At 48.6% G+C, this 20,449-nt stretch overlaps 1 long non-coding RNA gene across 4 annotated transcripts; it reads right to left on the reverse strand.

Moving 5' to 3' along the window:
* Nucleotides 1-712: 712 nt before the first annotated feature.
* On the reverse strand, nt 713-20,011 carry LOC102558198 (uncharacterized). 4 transcript variants are annotated; one of them, XR_002089318.2, is made up of 5 exons: nt 19,791-20,011; nt 8,806-8,967; nt 8,401-8,559; nt 5,658-5,738; nt 713-1,008 (listed from the first exon to the last, which is right to left on the reverse strand). It is a non-coding gene; the product is annotated as an uncharacterized LOC102558198 (long non-coding RNA). The 4 variants fall into 4 exon arrangements; XR_002089321.2 differs by lacking the exon at nt 713-1,008 and adding an exon at nt 3,974-4,506; XR_009457759.1 differs by lacking the exon at nt 713-1,008 and having other exon boundaries at nt 3,974-5,735.
* Nucleotides 20,012-20,449: the final 438 nt, after the last annotated feature.

Raw genomic sequence — 20,449 nt, forward strand, 5'->3', positions numbered from 1 at the left:
TCTAAAAATACGGAGAAACAGCGCCGTGACGTTAGCAGGGACAGCAACCTGATAACCAGCTCACTGCAGGGGCTTTTGTCCTATAACTACCTTCATCATTAAAGCTTGTGATGACATTATTCCCTCCGCTTAAATAGGGCACCGAGGCCACAGCTACCTGGGAGGAAGGTTTTTTGATCAGCCTGGAGCAGAGGAACAAGCTGAAGAGGCGCAGCACACAGCACTAAATCAACGGGGTTTCATTTTCATTAGGCACCAGTCTGGCCATTTCCAGCATTGATGGCTTGCACAGCTGCCCTCCGAATTTTTGCAAGATTTAATTTCTCATGATGGAAATAAGATGATTTGACAGGTGGATGGGGAAGGCAGGAGAGCGGAGGTGGTGAATGCTTCTGAAGTGCACACAGCCTCCCTTTAGCCCCTTGCCAGGGGCTGATGACTTGTGGAGCTGTTGCACTGCTCAGGTGCTGGGGTTTCTGGGACGAGCAATGCTCCAGGCCCTGCCTTGCTGCTTGCCTGGGATAATAACAGCAGCTGTTCAGAGCTCTTTGTGCACTGAATTGGAGGATTACAAAGCTCAACCCTTTAAACCGGAGTCCTGAGTGATGCCCTGCTCGCTCCACCCTAGTTACACCCCTGGGAGACAGCATCAGACGGAGACGGGAAACATGGGTTCAGTTCTCGGCTGAGCCCCTGACCTGCTGTGTGCCCATGGTCAAGTCACTTCATCTGTCCTGTGTATCCATTCGCTAGCTGCACTGTGGCTACCCCACAGTGATGCCATGCAGGTAAATGCATTAATATCTGTGAGATGCTTACAAGCTCCTATGATAGGATGTCCAGACAGAGAGAGCCACTAAGTCACCCGGTGGCCTCACAAGCTAAGAGCTGTTCTTTCTCTTTCACAAATGGGGCAGCAGGATCGTGGAGATGGGGAGCGACTCACACCCACAGGCGGTGCAGGAAATCAGGGGCAGAGTTGGAAACCTGGTTTCTGTTCAATGCCACCTGCAAACAGAGAGAGGTTGAACCCAGTCGCAGCCTGGAGCTTACGGACTATGGGAAACATCACGCATATTTGTAGCCTTAGAGCACAGAGATTTGAAACCGTTTTTTCCTCTTTCCTAGCCGTATCGACACGTGGCAGGGGTCCGTGCTGCAGGGCGGCGTGCCCTATTGGCGCGTGGTGCGAGTCTGTGCTGTATGGCAGGCTATGATTTGTTGTCACCTTTATAAGTCAGAACAACAAAATCACTAGTCTTCCACGCAGAGCCAGACGACGAGCGGCAGCGCGTCATGCCGGCTCCTGAGAAACATCTTTCTTCGCTGGTTCTTCTGGAACTTGCCCACCTCGGCCGTCTCCTGCAGAGCATCAGTGTGTCACTCTGGCACGGCCCTGTGGTGCCTGTGGGCCATTTCCCTTCCCCGCATCCTCTGCGGGTCAGTGTCACGTCCCAGGGCAACCCATTTCGTGGCTCCCCTAGGACTGTCTGCTCCAGTTTCTCGGGGACTCACGTACCCCTAGGACAGCGGTTTTCAACCTGTGGTCCAGGGATCTCTGGGGTCCACAGACTGTGTCTAAGGGGTTCACGAAAGATGACCATGATCAATCAAAAGAAGGTGAATACCTACACTTACAATTCACAGGGGTCCACAAGTGAAAAGAAGGTTGAAAACCGGTGCCTAGAAACATGCAGATTTCATAGTCCCCCAAACCCTGGGACTCAGCAGGTTTTTCTCTTCAATTCTCTCTACAGCCCCTTTTGGAGCTGGGCTCTTGTCTAGAGCCCTCTATCAAATTGCCCAGCCCCAGGCCATATCTTAGCTGAGTAGGTGCAACAACATATTTAGGGAAGGAGTCAGGCAGTGAAGGGAAGACAAGCTGGCGAGCCCTGCCGTTTCTTTGAATCCAGGCTAGCCCTACCGGGTGACTGACACCAGTGATCAAAACCCAGCAGCGATGCTCTTTTCTGCTTCTGGCTCTTCACTTCTCCCAGGTCTTGCCTTGCTCCCACCTCTCAGATCTCTTCTTTTAATGCTTCAATATATCTTGACTAGTGTGTGACAAGGACAATATCCTCCATGTTAACAGCCTGGTGCTCAAATGATTCTTTGCTTGTGCTGCCCATGGAAGGAGGTGTACTCATCAAGGCCACAAAGAGCTCAGGTAGGGCAGTCTGCTCTGGACTGTCCTTACCTTCTCACTGATCTTTCAACCATGTGCAAGACGATATAATAAGGGAAGAGAAGCAAATGCAGCTTTCAAGAGCCTGGCCTCTATACATCTCACAGCAAGGAGAGAGCTGGTCAAGAAAGGCCCAGCCCTCAAATGGGCAAGCAAACCGGGAACCCGAACTTTCTGATTTCTACACAGACTCTCCATGGACAATTTAATCTGACTCCAGATGGGCATTTCACTCTGAGGATTTGTACTGCTTGGGAGATAACAGTCCATTGCGGGAGCCTGGGTTGCACCAGTGTTTGTGATAGCTGGAGCTGATACTGGCAGAGACACAGCTGGCCACAGCCTTATTAAATAGAGATAATCATAATACCTGCATTGTCCAGGCACTGGCTGCAACTACTGCCCAGGTGTTACCCTACACCCTGTTTGTGTAATGATAGCACCAGGTGCTGGTGGTTACCTGGATGGTGCAGCTAAGCTCTTTAGGAAAGGGCCACCTTTCTTTGTTTCACGTGCTCCTGCTGAGGCTTGGAAAACAAGAAGCTCTGTTCTGCCCCAATATACCCATGTGGTTTATGAGATGCATGCTTGTGTTGGGGGGCAAGTGGTAAACCGAGCGCAGAGGCTGGGAGCCTGATGGGGCTGAAAGTCATGCACTTTCAGCCACCAAAGGCCCACGGGACTCAGAAGCCAAAGTGCAATACGTCCCGGTGAGTGTGACATGGACCATTGCAGTCAAACAGAAGGGGCAGGCTGAGGGTCAGAGTCCACCTCCTCACTCCCTTCCTCTGCAATAGGGCCCATTGATTTCATACCCATCCACTGCCTCCTGCCTTGCACCTAGGATGGAAGCTTTCTGGGGCAAGCACTGCCTTTGTCTTCCATGCTTGAACAGTACCTGCCACCCCGGAACTTGGGTCATGATAGGCATCCACTTTGGCTAGTCTAAGGTGCAAATCTACCCTGGCTTCTACTTGACTTCAGACTACTACAGCCACCTATGCCTCTTGTTCCTAGGTGTGACATCAGTACAAACCCTTGGGTGCTCTTCGGCATGAGGGAGTGCCAGGATCTCACCCAGAATTTATCCAAATTCCTCCTCCAGTCAATTGGGATTGGATTGAATCAGGATAAAATGCACACCCGAGTCAGGATTTAGTGTTCAAGCCAGGTGGCTTGTGAACGTGGAGTACAAAGTCTCTAGGACAAAGTTTCCACACCAGTGGGAGTTAGCTAGCAAGGAGGGAGAGTCATGATAAGCAGCCATGAGTGAGCAGAACAAATCTTGCCCCCTGTATATGTTCTTTGCACCCTGTATCAGCCTCTCAAAGCCTACCACCAGTATATTATACAGGCTTCCCACTGATGTATTTATTCTTACTTGAAAGTAAGTGTAAGAGGACTATTAAGATTATTTACTTGAAATCAGGGTCACCAGCCTGAGCATGGTGACGGACACTGTCCCCAGGCCATACACCGCTTAGAAGAATGTTGTTTCCTGGTTGGTGCCAAATGGTGCATTTCTGTAGCAAAAGTTTGCTCTTGAGGGAGAAGGGGGAAATTCACCCCTCTGCAGAGGGCTTAGGCATTACTTAATCTGTATTTTGAGGAATAATTAGGACTTAAATAGTAATTGGGCTTCACACTAGCCACATGCACGTGGATGAGATTCTGTAGGAGGCTGAGATATGACTTATCCCTGACTGGTACTCTGGGAAATACCCCCTTAAGACAAAGTCCAGGAGCCGAACAGAAATTCCACCTTCTCTTGATACTAAATGACACCAGTGGCAGTCAATCAGGTTGCTGCATTTATTCACAGGTCTAAGAAAAAGAATAAAATGGTGACCGATCAGAAGCTGATTTATTTTGGAGAGGGGGTAGTAACCCCCTGTAGGCTTATCTGTGAGCCTAACCAAGGGCAGCATGTCAACGGCCTATGAGCAAATGCCACGCTGTGGTGAGCGTTCAGCAGATCAAGGGCCTGATCTTGAACGATGCTGAGTACCCATAACTCCTACTGAAGTCAATGGAAGCTGCGCAGTGTTTCTCAGGCTCGGGTGTGGCAATACCAATCATCCCAGAGGTTCAGACAGCGAGAGAGCTGCTTTGCTATAGACTGGAGCTGTTTCAACCTCCGATGCTGGAATCCACCACTCCTTCCCTTCCAACCTACCTCCTATACACACAGGCTCCAAACTGGGCTGCTGGAACATGTTGGAAATGGCCCAGTCGCAGATAATGGGGATGGAGAGCTTAGCCTCAAGCTACCTTAGAAGAGGCTGGCCCTTCATGGAGAGATTTCCAGCGGCTCTTCCAGGCTGTAAATTAAACCAACAGCTTTTCCTATAGAACAGACCACAGGGGTGGTGGAAAAAACAGCATGGCCTTATTGCTGCAATTTCCTTTGGTTTACATCCCTGTCCCAGCTGAGTCTGGTGGTGCCCACTGTACCCAACTTATTTTTTATTACAGTGGCTTAAGGAGAGACGGGGACTGGGCAGGCAGGTGGGGAGGGCGGGAAATGCTTGGTGCAAATTATATTTTGAGCTGTTGTGCTTTGCCTCTTCGGCAGATAATAAATCTCTCTAGCTGTGCTCCGCCATATAGGATTTGTCATTAAATGCAATTAAACAAACGCTGCAGGTGTCCTTGATCAGGCCTGAAGCAGCCCATTCACAACCGCAATGTTATTATCATCCTGACAACAAAACACCAGATATTTCCTGAGCAGCTCTGATCGATGAGATTGCCTGACGTGCAACCATGGGGAGGGGAGAGGACGGGGTGGTGGGGACCTGTTCTTTAGAGTTATTGATGGAAAAGTCAAAAAGCTGCTCAGCAATCAGGGAGTGATGGAAGAACAATGCGGAGGATGTGGCAGGGATGCTTGGCGGACAAAAGACAAATGTAACTGATGCAAGGCATGGCCTCAGTGGTCCGTGAGAGGGAAGGATGTGTGAAGGCCCCGGCCAGGAACTCAGGAGACCTAGTGTCCAAATCTGGGCTGCATCACAGATTTCTGATGTCGTCCCAGACAACTTCCAGTGGGTCTGTTTTCCCTCTCCCCACAAGAGCCCAGCTCCCAAATCAAGTGACCAAATGGGCCAAAGAGCCATGTGTGCTGGGGCTGAGCCCCTTTGAAGGACGTGGCCCTTATATCTGCCAAAGCCTTCATCTGTCTAATCTGCTGAGTCTAAAACTTCCTGGGGCAGAGGCCTTCTCTTGCTACAGGACCACAGAAAGTAGGGCTGGAGGGCCCAGGATTGGCTTCCTGGTTCATCCCCCTACCTCAAGGTATGAGAAACCATTCCTGACAGATTTGTTCAACCTGCTCCTAACGTCCCCCAGTGGTGGAGATTCCCCAGTCTCCAGATGTAATCTATTCCAGCGTTTAAGTACCCCAGCATGCAGGAAATGTCTAATCTACATCTCTGCATCTGCAGTTTAAACCCATTACTTCTTGTCCTACCTCCAGTGGACAACCAACTACAGGTCTCTGCAGTGCCCAGCATAACACGGCCTTAACCTCAGGGAGGGCCTCTCGGTGCTGCTGTAACACAAAGAATAATGCAGTTACTCCAGATTTATACCAATATAAGGGAGAGGTTCAAAACTAGAGCCACAGGGGCTTCTCAGCCATTTTGATGCCTGCTCGCAGCCTGGTCTCACAGATGCTCAAGTCCCACAGCATACAAGTGTTTGCATGGCTGGGCCCTAAGTGGAAGATCTTTGGTGAGACTCTGGTTGCAGGGTGACCACCTTGCTTGTTCCCCTCTGCACCCCAATGCTGACTGCAGATGCTGCATCCAGTTCTGTGCCCTGCACCCAAGTCTAATCATGAATTAAGGTTGAGTCCACTAAAGTCTATTGAATCCCCCCAGGGTGAGGGCCACATAGGGACTGAATCAGGGTGTCACTTCTGTTGGGCTGGACTGACTCACTCATGTTGCTGTCAGCCCAGAGCAGCTCCTTTTACTGCAGCATCCTTGCTTTTCCATAGCTTCCATGGAGCGTGAACTCCCTTCCTCCTCTCTCCAAAGCCCCTGGTCCTCCATGCTGGCCGAAGAAGGGCAGATGAGCACAGCCACTGTTTCTAGCTCCTGTCTCTCTCTGTCTTTGCCTATCGACTGCATGGCTCCCGGACTCTGGAGCTCCTAATGGGCAGTGATCCGTATGAGGAAGGGGAACAGGTCAGTGAAAATCCCACCCCTGTGGGATTGCCTTCACACAGGGATGGGCAAAACCTAGTGAACAGTCATGTAGCTTGTGGACAGACAAGAGTTATACTGTTTTGGGGGAAATTATCCCAGTTCAGGTGAATCTGGTGCAACCATTGTGTCTGTGCACCTATTTCTCTCATGGGAAGCTAAGCCCACCTTCACTTATGGTGGGATAGGAGCAAGCAGATAAAGCGATTGCAATGGATCACTTGCAAGTGGTAGCTGCCATTCCCATTTAAAGCAGTGTAACTGTTCATCTGTCCACGCCCTCAATATTCCCAAAAGCATTTGCTTTAGCTGCATGTAGCTACTGTTGGAGTTTCATCCAATCAATGCACCTTCACCAAATTTTCAACCCAGACACTGGTGGGGAGCAGGATGTGGAGAGACGGGGCCAGCGTTTGCAGAAAATGAATGTGACGGTGTCATCACAGAAAGGCTCGCGTGCTGTGACAGGCTGGGAACAGGAATATTGTTGCATGGCTTCACCGAACAATCCCAGCCAGCTCCCCTGGTGTGAAGGTCAGGGACTCACAGGGGACTGTCTGCCATCAAAGCCAGTGAGACAGAAACATCTGCAAAAACCAGTCAAATTATTCTGCTTGAGTCACTTGCTCAGCTCAGCCTCAGGGTGCTCAGAGGATAATCCCTCCCTCCAGTCTCAGGGAATCCCAGTCTGGCCCAGTTTCTTGCTAGAACACATGTAGGGTTGCAGTGACGGTAGATCACTTGCATTGCTAGAAACATACACCCACCACCACTGGGCCACTCATACAAGTCTGGTCTGGTCTTCAGCCTCCAGGTGGAGGAGACAGAAGTTCAGACATGAAGACTGTGTGCTACTGATCCATCCAGGACAAGCTTCAGGGCACTAACAAGATCAGCAGACAAAGGGCATGGTTGAACCTGCAGCAATGTAACTAAGGCTTTCAGACCTTGCTTTGTTCCTGCCACCAGTGCCTGCTCGCAAAACCCCCGCCATATTTTTTAGCTTCTTGGTAGCTGAGACAGTCCTGAGTACTACGCTGAAGTTGCTTCTTATTCTTACCCTCCACCCCCATGCAAACATCTGCAAATTTCCCACTGCCATCCTGTGTGTCCTTCTCCAGATTCACCATTGTGGCCCAGGCTGCTGTTCTGTGGGATGAGCTGTGCTCTCTGCTGGCATCAGTCATCACAGCCCCACTAAAGTCAGCAGAGCTCCAAGCAATTTAAACCAGCATTGGATTTGGCCCTAAAGCCCTTCTTGACATTTTCATTTGGAAAAGGGAAGTCAATTAATGGGGCATGAGTCTATCCCCAAGTATGGAAAACAGGGGGTTGGCACCCTTCTTGTCCATCTCTGGCCTTCTTTGGGATCATCCATTGGCTGTCTAGGTTTTGGTCTCATTTAAGCCTGCGTAAGTCCACAATAACTTTGATGTTGTCAGCCAAGCTGAGCAGAGCATGTCCCTTTGTGTGTCTGCTTCACGGAGAGACAAAGCAGAGGACAAGAACCTGCTTGTTGCAACTGCAAGGCTGAAGAGCCCAGCGGTTGTTAATAAGTGCCACTGGGATGGATCCACAGCTGGGCCTAAACCAGCATGGCTCAGCCTCGCTCAATATGAGCTTCAGGAGAGCGAGGCTGATTTCCACCCAGCTGAGTAGCTGGTGTGCATGAGAGGAGGCCCCTGGCATTTCCATCAGTGGGTGTGAGCGTGCCGGAGAAGCTGGACATGCGAGAACGGGCATGAGGGTGTGTTGGGGGCAGGAGAGGAAACAGAACCAGTCCAGACACAAGTGTTTCCCATTCTCCCCTCTGCTTTTCATATGAGTGCCTCCCCCTCTCCATCTCGCTCTTTCCAATTGTCCCCTTCCCTCCCTCCTCAGGTCCCCTCTCTCCCCCCCCTCTGCTGCCCACCCACTTTGCACACCTTTTTCCCCCCACACTCCTTTCTAAACAGGTGCAGTTGCCACTCAATAGACTTTAATTACCACTTCAAGGGCTCTCACCAGGGTGTGTTGGGAGGGCAGAGATGAATTTTCCTGAGGCCGAGGCTTGTTGGAGCTTTGTAGTCAGATTGCAGCAATCCTGTCAAAAGATTTAGCCAGTCTCTTTGGAGGAGCTGCCTCCTTTTCTCCTCTCTGCTTATGCTAACAGAAGAAGCAAACCTGAAAATAAAACAAACCCAGCCATTAGCCACGCTCACTGTCAGGAAGGCGATCTGGGCAAGAGAAAATATAAAGCCTAGTTTTCAAGCTAGGAGTCTAACTAAGCTTCTCACTCATAAATTTCAGCTCATAAATGAGGCCCAATATTCAGAAGTGCAGAGAACTCAGCAGCTCCCCTGGCATCTGTTGGAGGAGCTAGTGGTGGGATTTAAAATAAATAATAAAGGGGTTTGGAAATGACTTTACCTGCTGTTCTGCATTGTGCTCTTTCCACCACATCTCGGTGAAGAAAGACACCATGAAGGTGTCCTGTGGGGATCCTGGAGGATTCCTTTGGACTCAGCGTGTCTGCTGCTTCATCTCTTCAGAACGGCCCACCTATTTGGCAGTAATTCTCCATACGTTTACCTAGTAGCAGAACATTGTATTCATTAATTAATATTCCTTCTTTTCCAAGAGAGACAAGATGCTGCCCTGCTGTTTTCATGATTTGAGTCAGCCTCTTCTTGGATTTCTAAGACTGGGTACGAAACATGAGTATAGGAGGATATAGGCACACCTGTGTGCATGCATATGTGCGTGTGCACATTCATACACACACACGCATATATTTTAAGAACTGTCTTAATGGGCCTCTTCAAAAAGTAAACTCACCGTCTGAGGTTGGATTGAAAATGAGAGTTTGGGTAAAAATCCGAAGCTGGGGAAAAAGAATTGTTTTGGGTCAAGCAAAGCAGTCTTTCCTTTTGATAGAGTTAAAATGTTTAGTTTACTTTTGATTTGGATTATTTTTAACCTGGGGGGGGGGAAGCATTGAAACAAATGAGTCATTTGCAACTGAAACATTGAGGAAACAAAAAAGAAGTTTCTTTTTGAAGACTTTGAAAAGGAAGGTTTCCATTTTATTAGAATGTTTTTAGGATTTTTTTGCCCTCCTCCCAGAATGAACCATTCAGCAAAATGGATGCCAACCTGTGACCTATTTCGGTGTTACCAATTCTGCCTGTTTTTGTGCGTGAAATGCCACCCAGTTTCTAACAAAGGGCCATTAGGAGTGAAAAGTGCAGCAGCACTGCACTCCTAAAGGATCGATGCTCACTGGTCCAGCTACCTACTTTTGAACAGCTGCCCTTGCATTGTTGCCCACAGAGGTGGGACTGGGCATACTCGCACTTGAGCCAGTGTGAGTCCACGGCAGCTGGGCACCTACAGTCCTCGTGCCTCTGTGCTGCCGTGAATATCCACATGGCTGGGCAGTGCATGTTCATGCCAAAAGGCAAGCATGGCCTTGTGCAGAGCATCCGTGCAACAGAATACAGCCAGCTTTGGGCTCTCGTGTACACACTATTGTCCCTAGTACCCAGCCCAATCTGCTCTGGGCACTATCTTATATATTAGTAGCCAGCTCACTAGGCTGTATTCCCAGCTTGTATGTCCTGGGTGTTAGTAACCGCTCATGCTTTCCCTGGGTTTTCCCACTGTTTCAGTGAACTGGAATTTTGGATTTTAAATTGATTTTTTAATTAAATTACACACACGCATCATTTCATTTTGGTCCCCCTGAAATGTTTTGCTTGGTCCCATTCATCTTGGGTTTGCCTTTAATAAGCCCGTTGAATTTTAGGTCAGATTTTTTTTTTGAATGATAAATGCTGCTGTAAAATGAAATGCCCAACACTTTTATTTAGAAAACATTGAAATAAAAGTGTTTTGATGCTTTCAAATTGTCCCTCCCCCTTTTTAGGCTGGATTTCATCACCAAATTGAACTGGAGTTTCTAGATAATTTTGCTTTCCCCCCCCCCTACCCCACTTCACCAGCGAGTAAATTTAATCCACATCTTGCCCAGTGGACAGGTCTCTAGGCCTAGAAAGCCCCATTCAATACACCTTCTTCTCGGTTTTTTAGAAAACAAGCCTTCCTTGGGTCCACTTCATACTGGGAGCATATTCCTAAATAGTCAATAAAAGGCTATTAAGTAATCAACAGATGTTTTAATTAATATACATCAACTCCTAGAGTCCAATGTGATGTTTATAAGGTTCCTATGGCACTGTCTCGCCCGAACTGCTCATAGCCACATGTACCTCATGTCTGCGACATACCAGCCCATCCCTTGTAACTGTTAATAAACTAATTATGAATGTATCCTTAATAGACAGTACAACCAAGCCCCTGCCCTGCTAGATCCCCTCTGTGCCCACCCCTGCTACTGGAGCCCGGACACTGCCAAAGGAATCTGATCAAATACATTGTTTTGGGAATATGCAGCTTTAATTAGCAGCACAAAACCCAGCTCCCTTTGTTGCAGCCGGGCTGGGAGTAGAAACCTTTTCTCCCCGCTTGGGCTCCGGCACCAACCCTGGGGACTCTCCCATCTTGAATCAGCCCCTTGCTCTTCCTCAGGGACCCTCTAGTCTCTGGTTTGACCTGTCCCAAGGTCCTGCTGTTCCTTCTCTTCCACCTTCCCCTCCCCAGACAAACCCCGCAACTCCTTTACCCTCTTCAGCACCCACTCCCATCCCCGCTTTCCTTCCAGTCCTCTGTGCTCATCTCCTCCCGCCTCTCCAAGCATCATCCTTTCACCTCCATTTTTTAAAAACACTTATCCTCGTCTCCTGCTCTTCTTCCCCCCTCTTGCGGACTTGCCTCCCCAGGCCCAGCTCCCACGGTTGCCCCTGCCGTTCTGTGCTGGAGGAGGCTGTGCATTGATCACATCTCAAGCCTAGCTCTCTCCCTTCCCAAGGCGCCAATGGAAATGTCACCCGTGAGATAATCATCATGTTGCTCATGTCCCTTAATTGCTCTCAAAGTGCACGCTGTGGCTGCGAAGCCTCTTTGAAAGGCAGGTTTTGGCCTTTGGCACGTTATTGACGGGCTGCTGATAGGCTCCTTTGTTGAGGAGCAATTTTGTCCCTTTTCCAGTACATTTTTTTTTTTTTTATTTTAAAGACAGCCCTTTGAGAGAGTAGATTTTAAAAATAAAGCTTTGAATGAACAGACTCCAGGTTAGCTCCTAAGAAACAGTGGCCTCCGTGGGGGCCGTGAAGCACCAGCATCTGTCAGGATCAGGCCCACGGTGTTTAATACAAGACTACACACACAAAAAAATCAAAGATGGAGGCAGGCAGCAGCCTTGATCGCTATAGTCTCTTTGTCCCCCTTGCTCCTACATAGTCCCTTTAGTGAATGAGTTGTTGACTTGTGTGGGCACTACGGCACATGGTTGACACAGCCCAAGGGTCACAAGATCAAGGCTATAGCAGAAGTGCACACGGGCCTGTCAGATCCCAACGAATCTATGAATCCAGCTGAATATCTTGTCATAAGGACGTGGGAAAGGAAAGGACGCATCCTGTCAGCCGCTAGATGTCTCCGAGCGCTCAGGAGAAACTGTGGCTGGTAAACAAGTAAGAGAAGGCTGGGAGTCGAGCTGTGCGGAAACCTGCGTGTAGCTCTTTAAAGTGGGCTATGATTTCCCATGTCTCCGCATGCTCTCCACCGTCTCACAGGCCAACCAAGGGTGTATTATTTTCTTCCTGTTCTCCCATGTGCCACTGAAAGGGAGTATGTGAGAATACAGTGAAACACCCTGCCTTCGATTCTCCATGCCCCTCAAAACCAAAGCTAGGGCAAAGATTCTCCTTTAGCAGCGCAAGGGCTATAACACACAGCTGAGCAATTTGCACACCATGCTGCCGTGGACAGTAGTGCACATGTACGCTTGGCTAGTTCATCACAGAATCACTGGGACAAGTTCATTCTTATTTATAGTACGGTGCCAGCTAGCAACACCCCCCAACTTCAGGGCCTCATAACAGGCAACGCCACCCTAGCTAAGGGCCAACTGGGGTGCATCCGGCTAGCCAGGACACGTCCTGAAGGGCTTCAGGGCCCCTGCTTGTACCCACCCGGGGCAACGGTCTTCAGGCTGTTCAACAGATTCATTCAAAGTGCAGGGCACTTTGCCGTAATGGCTGTTCCTGACCATCTTCCCCAGCTGTGTGAAGCTTGTTCCATTAGACTGGACATTAGGAAGAACTTCTTCACAGTTCGAGTGGCCAAGGTCTGGAACGGGCTCCCAAGGGAGGTGGTGCTCTCCCCTACCCTGGGGGTCTTCAAGAAGAGGTTGGATATGCATCTAGCTGGGGTCATCTAGACCCAGCACTCCTTCCTGCCTATGCAGGGGGTCGGACTCGATGATCTATTGAGGTCCCTTCCGACCCTAACATCTATGAATCTATAAATCTATGACTACCCTCATCCTACTAGCCTAATGCCTCTGTGCCTGGCGCTGCACAGACATCTTCAGCTGAACCCTAACTGAACCTTTAGTCTACATGCAACTAAAATCCCCAGCCATCTGTGCAGAAAGGGAACAAAACTCTCTCTGCTCTGAAACAATGTCCCCTGGAATGATGTTGTGATTGATGAACCCCAGCTGAGCCCCTGTCTTCTGGAGCTAGCGGTGTGCATTTTAACAAGGAGGCCTTTTCTTGCAGATGTGCATCCACATAGCCAGGCCCCATAATGGAAGCCTGTTCTGCATCCTAAGTCCCACATTAGCCCGTGCCTGTAAGAACCCAGAGAAGTTCCACTGAGACTGTCTGAATGTAATCAGCTCTGCCGGCCTCCCGGACACCCCTAAGTGAGGGCTCTCTACGCAGCTATTCCACCGCACAGCTCTGGTGATTATAATGTTTAGACCTTGATGCATTCACCAGCGATGAAGGGCAGTTTGATTGCAGATGAGAAGTAAAAAGCCAAGAGGCTTGGATATTCAGAACACTCCCAACATGCAGGGATTTGATTGTTTGGCTTAGTAAGGGGGCTGAGCCCTTGAACTTCATTGTGTTTTCTGAGCTGATATTGCAAAACCAGAAGTAAACCGAGCTCACCAATAATACTCATTGACACAGGGGCCTGCCTGACTAAAATTATACAGTGATATTTCATCACTGAAACTTGTAACCTGAATTATATCCAGTTAAATGCCTGGGTCTTCTATGCCACAAACCCACATGGAGCATGTATATGCATTACACAGTAACAGAGCAAGGGCCATCCTTCGCTGCAGTAAAATTCTTGTTGAAGGGTACAGGACCTGTACCCAACACCTCCCATGTTACAAGCTGGGCAAATAATTCACTTCCTGAATAACTACTAGAATTTGGGGAGGGGGAAAAAAAAGCAGAGATACAACACCCACCCTTCCCCAATAACTTATTAAAAGACATCACAACATTTATCAAATGCATTATTCAATTAAGGCAATTGGAGTTACTTGACCTAAACCTCTCCCAGGTGACGTACCCTTTTTTTTTTTAAAAAGGGCACACACACAAACCCACATCTACGTTACCAAATATATGCCTTTATTTTAATGTAATCATCCTACTATAAGAGTGTGCTAAAAGAAACTCACTAGTTTAGATGGAATGGATTGGGAAGAGGAAAAAAAGATAAGACAGGATGGAATAAGACAATAAATAGGTCTGGTAAAATAGAATGAAAGCCTTCTTTTCACACTAGACATGACAAGGTAACAACCTTTTGCCTTTTCTTGGCCCCATTTGCTCAAAGATCTGGAGAGTTCTACAAAAATTGGTTAATTAAGGCTCACGATCTCCCTACAAGGGGGTAAGGATTGCTATGTCTGTTTTCCAGAGAGGAACGGAGGCACAGAGACATAATTCAAATTGAAAACAATAGCATTGTGAAAGCCTGTCCAGCTGTTCCAAGTGGCAGGACAGATTTTGGGTGGCCCTGGACAGTCTTTTACGCTAGTGCAAAATAGGCATCAAACCTGATCAAATCCGAACACCCAGGAGCGTATCCTCGTTTTAATCATACCTCGAGCCTCATCTGTGCTACGATGTCTCCCCAGCAGAGCCCAGTGTTCATGCCAAGCTAGGTATGCGGTGGAACTATCCCTCTTCTACACTTCGTCCTACTTCCTGCCTCTCTTCAGAGCGGGTTGAAAAAAGCCCAGACAGATAAACACATATAACTGACTGAGCTGGGCCAATTCTTTGCTTGCTTGTGTGTGGCATTCCTATTCCCTTTACACTTCCTTTGCTTCTACAAGGATGTAAAGGCATCACTTCAGCACAAAATGGAAACTGCTGAAATGTGGAGACCAGTATTTGACCAAGAAAAGAAAAGAAAAGAAAAGAAAAATCACTTAAGATGATAGTCCAGCTCTTTGAATACTATTGACCCCTGGGTTCTTACTCAGGAAAAACTTCTCACTGGCTCCAGTACGTTTACAGGGAGTCCTGAGTCCATAACAAAGGAACTGGGTCCTTAACTAGGTTTTTTCCTTCCCAGACTGTAAGTTGATAACTGACTGGGATGCTCCCAACCAAAAGCTTGGACCTTGGTTTCATATTGCTTTGAGTCACAAATTCTCCACGTACATTTATCTGGCAACAGAGCGTGACTGCTTATTTGATTAGACAGAATTACACACCAGAACGTTAATAATTTTGTGAGTTTAACTGCAAACCTTTGCAATTGTTGTCCCCAGGAACTGTGCAATTTTCTCCTTCCTCTACAGCAGAATTTGCCTTTCTAGCTTAATGGCAGGGTGTATTGTCATCTTCGGGTAGCAGGTAAGAGCTGGTGCTGTATATTGTTTCTGATTCTGGGAGCCTGACTTCATGCAAGTCTGATTTTTGCTGGGTTTGTGTAGGTGTATCATTCATCCTAGTCCTAGATTTGCTAAAAAGCTTAGTAATTGTGGATGTCTGGATTGGTATCCAGGACCCCTGAAACCAGCCTGATTCCAAAGGGATGGGTGCTAAGAACTATCTGGAAATTAGGTCCATTTAAGATGTCTTTTCTTGGGCACCATCCCCTCCTTTCACAGAAGGTCAGCACAAAGCCACACACTCCACTCCTGTTTGACAAATGCTCTCAGAAAACAGAGTCAAACAGGACTCAAAAGGGTGGAGAGGGCCTCTCTTGGGTCTTGCCACTGGTTGGCAACACCTGTCCAGGACCCCCTGGTGCTGGTGCTGCCCCCACACAGGACAAAAATCCCCTGCCTCCAAGAATATATGGTCACACTCCTCTACGGCTGCTATAACTGAGAGCAGGATTTAGCATGGCTGCAAATAAGTACTAAATTAAAAGAATAGCATTGTGAAAGCCTGCCCAGCTGTTCCAAGCGGCAGGTCAGATTTTGGGTGGCCCTGGACAGTTTAGTGCAAAATAGGCATAAAACCTGAAACAACCAAGCAAGCAAACAAATGATCACACCCAAACCATGGAAAGATCCCATGAATTTAGAGCCTCTAAAAACCTGCATTCAGTGGTATTAGTAATGTGCACATCCAAAGTCATGAAGAGGGACGTCTCCCCCCACCCCACAGTTCACTTCATGAATATGTTGCACGGGTGTGTGCACATGCATGTGGTCTGGGTATAAAGGGAGGGAATCATCGAGGCTCTGGATTTGGTTCTTGTGGTCTCTTGACTGAAAGGACAGGGGCCCAATTCTGCAGCTGGCACCCATGGGGGATGCCATGTTGCTGTAAGCAGCACCTCAGGAGTCATGGCTCAGCTCTTATTTACACTCTTAGTCCATATAAATTGACTCATGGAAAGTGTCTGTTAGGAGCAAAGTAACTTGTGTGTTTAAGTCTCTACTAGGCAGAGGCTGCTGGCAGACAGTTCGAGAGAGCGAGGCTTGCTCCTGAGAAAACAGGGTGAAACATCAGGCCCAGGACTCGAGTACCTCCTATGTTGTCTTTAGGGCAATGACAGCTGGAGTTTTTTCTTCCATGTTTGTTCAGTGCCCAGGATAAGGTCAGCCAATCTGAATAAAACTTCTCAGAGCCATGGCTAAAATTTTCAAAGCTGTCTGGATGCCTGTTAGCCGGACTAGGAATGGAGTGTCTGAATCTCCAAGACACCTTCGACATCCTGTCATTCATCCGAATACTTGTGAGAACTGACCCTGGGTCATTAGTTCCTCTGCTACATTGCTCACGCGCCTGGCAATGACTTAGATAATTCCACTGTATAAAAATAAGAAAGCATCAATGTGGTGCAGAAAGTTGCTAAGGTCCATATTTACCTAGGTGCTTAGGCACCTCTAGATGCAGATAGGCACCTCATGGAAGCTGGTGCCTAACTCTCACTGGCTAACAAATGAGTCCGGGGCCTAACTCTTATTGGCATCTAACCTTCTTGGGCAGTTCTGTAATTCTCTCTAGAACCCTACCTGCATCTCTAAGCCCTCAAGTCCCTGCAAATCTGTCCCTTAATTGGCTATATGTTAAAGACAGGAGTTATATTATATTCTGCGGTGAGATCTCATTACTAGATGATCAATATAATTTCAGGGGAAGGCTAGGCTAACCCTAAGGATGTGTGCACAGCTGTTTTCCCCATTTGCTTTTTAATCTGCTCTGTGCTTTTCCTTTTAGCAGGATCCAATGATCATTCTAGGAGAGATTTCCATTCATTCATTTCCTCAGCAATGGATTACTCTGGTTAACTGTCAGCAAACTCCTGCTGACTTCAGTGAGCATGATAGCAAGCTCAGGCTTTCTCTTTATTCATCCTTATTCCTCTGGCTCCTAAAGATCTAGTTATAGCTTCCATCCAGCAGAGCACCACAGCACATGGTTAAGTCCTGCTGAAGTGTTTGAGACCTTTGATGCACAGGATGGACTTAAACACACGCTTCCCTGCTAGCATGTAAGTGCTTTGTTGAGTCAGGGTCCTCGTCTCTCATGCTACCCAATGGAGAGAATCATGTCAGCCAAAACCATGGCTGCGTCGCAGTGCAGTGGGTGGTGGACTGCAGCTTGCACATACATGTCTCAAGCACATGAATGCAGGTGCTGGGCAGAAACCTGGATTTAAGACTCTTTGCAGGACTCTCATGTCCAGGTCTGTCAAGCCCAAGGGTCTGGAGCTGAACAAACCTATACACAGGCAAAAAAGACAATCCTATACCCGTTTACCTGTGATGTGGACAGTACTGAAAGACCTGCATCTACAGTCTCTTCCCTCTTTCCTACCAACATCCTTCCCCAAACATCTTCCAGTTTCTCAGCTATTTGGAGCCTAAAACCCCTCCAGATGCCATGATTGTGGTGCAAAACACCCCGCAACCAACCCAAACACCAGCCTCATAATTGGAGCAGCAGGCAACACACAAGCAAATATTTGTTCAAGATACACAGGGCCCAGAGATTGGAACAAATGGTTATTCCAACTGGTAGGGGGAGGGTGGCTCTCTTTAGCAAAATTAAATAGCTAAAAAGGCTATTAGGAGGCTCTCCTCCTAATGACCCTCACAAGGATTTGCTCCCCAAAAAACTCTACTGTATTTGCAGTCACTGTGCTCCCCCTACCCCTTTGTTCAACATTTGAGGGGAAGAAATTAAGATCAATTCAAGTTCAGATCTTCCCCCCCCAATTCCTTGTTCCTCAGAGAGCTCTTTGCCTTTGATTATTTGGAAGAGACACAGGGCTGAAACCTTCTGCAAGATGCATGTTTTGCGCTTTAAAGAAAATTGCTTGTAAAGAAACAGGTGAAAGAAAAAAGCTCCAAATGAAGTATAATTCCACTTCAGTTTAACAATGCATCACATATGTATGATAATATGTAGTTGGCTGTAGGGGTGTCATAGCATCCATTACTATATCTTTTATATGAAATTTGTTTTGATGCTTACAAAAAGGATAAGGAGATGATCTGTAAAAATGTAGAAAAAAGGGAGTTTGGTGCAATATCATTTTCTGGCTTCCCTCTTCAGTCTGTTTGCTTGCACATGAGCATATGTAAATGTGTAGGTGTCTGGGCAGGGCATTTTCAATGAACAGATTTCTTGCCTCTATTATGCAGCTAGGCTACTGTAGCAGTGAGAGGAATCACCTTGATGGGGTAGAAAACTGAACATCAGGGGGGAAAAAAGTGAACCTCAGTATTGTGTCATGTCCCAGCCAGATCAGTCAGGATTTAGTCACTATGCCAGCGTGGAACTGCTGGGAGAGTGCTGGTGAGCTGCTAGAGGACTCTCATAGGGAGACACTTCTCTAGCTTTGTTCCCAGGATGGAAATTTCTAAAATTCAGAGTTTGCCCAAAGTGTACTGCTGGGTATAGCCGAGGCCACGACTGAAATGCTATTAACTTCTTCCAAATGATATTACTTTGTATTAGACATTATTCAGAAGTAGAACTAGCCCTAAAGTGGAATGTAGTGTTTGCACTGCGGGTCCCTGTTCCTCCTTGTAAGCTGATATATATAGAAATATAAAGATCTAAAGGAAACTAGGTGTAAAGATAAAACACAGCGACAGCCTCAGCTATAGATTATTCTGCTGCATTAAGCCTCAGTTCAGCAGGGCGTTTAAGCATGTGCTTAATAGAGCTGGGTGATTTTTTTCAATTAAGTCACCAAATAAATGGACTTATGGAGGGACCACCATTATTTGCAACATCTGGTTGAATTCAGCAAGTTGTTACAGCCTCCCCCCGTCCCCAAAAAACTCCAGACAAACAAACCCCCCCCGAACCCCAAACTAGGGGAACTTTTATTTTAAAATGTCAAAAGTAATTATTTGAATAGCTGGAAATGAAAGCTTTCAACTCCTCCCTTGAGCTGGCACTTCGTTTTTAAAAGCGATCTGAATTTGTTGTGGGATGTTTGTTTGTTTTTTAAAAAGGCCAAAAAAGTTGAAGAAGCTGGTTAACCCCCCACTCCAGTCCTTCAAGGACCCAATGAAACACTTTGAGCGGACCCAAGGTCAATAGATATTTCTAAAAACAACGTGGATGACACAACAGTCATCGTCACACCCTTTCCCGCTTTGTTTCACCCTCAAAAGATTGTCGTGGTTTATTTGGGGGGGGGGGGGGACTGAAAACCCCATTCATTACTCACCCAGCTCAAGTGCTTAAGTCCCTCCCTTTCTAGCAAGGCATGGACGCATCTTAAGCCCATGGCTCAAGTTAAGCACCTTCTTTAGGACCCTGATGAATAAAGAACACGTAAATGTATTTTCAAATCGGATGCCAAGGAGGAGCGGATTCCCAGGCAGTGCCAATGGCAGGCGACAAATACGAGTCAACTTTAAAGGCAACTTCGGCGTGGGAAAAACCGGCACCAGCTGCCCGCAGCCCAGCCCCTCCCGGAGGAGGCGGTGCAGAGAGCGGGTTGCAGCGGAGCGCCCCGACCGACCCACGCCCGGCCCCTGCCCAGCGCCTTACCTGGGCGGCGCGGGGAGCTCGGCAGCTCCAGCCCGGCGCCGGCCGGGACCGTCCCCGACACGGCTATGACTGCGGGGGGACGGGGGAGAGCGAGCGGCGCCTTCCCCGCCGCAGCCCCGGGCGCTGTCCAGCGCGGCCGGCGCTGTCCAGGGTGCTGAAGCGCCCTCCGCTGCCGCTGTCCCGGGGGAAGCCCTAGCGCCGTCCCGCCGCGCTCGCCGGAGCCTCCGGGCGCGGGGAGCCTGCCCGGCCTCCGGCTCGCGGCTTTTATGGCCCCCGGGGGAGCCGCGGGGCGGGGCGGGCGGGAGGCGCCTCCCGCACCCGGCCAATGACGGGGCCGGGGCACGGATTACATCATGGGCAGGAGCCGCCGGGGGAAGGAAGGCTCCGCCCGCCGGGAAGGGGAGAGGGGGCGCGGGCGCTGCAACAGGTGCCCCCCACTCCGTCCATCCCCGTCCTCGTGTCTCCTGCCACTGCCAGCCCCGCGCACCCGCGGGGTGCTCTTGGGAGCGGTGCCAGCACCCAGCACACGGCTCCTTGGTTGGAACAAATGGCCTCTCCCGAGCCTCCAGCTCCGTGCGCCCCGTATGCTCAGTTCTGCAGGGAGCCCCCGAGGTCCCAGCTAGAGCAAACCCCCCTTCCAGCCCTGGGAAATGCATCAT

This window comes from Alligator mississippiensis, chromosome 16 (genome assembly GCF_030867095.1).
Source record: "Alligator mississippiensis isolate rAllMis1 chromosome 16, rAllMis1, whole genome shotgun sequence".
NCBI classification, from domain to species: Eukaryota; Metazoa; Chordata; order Crocodylia; family Alligatoridae; genus Alligator; species Alligator mississippiensis.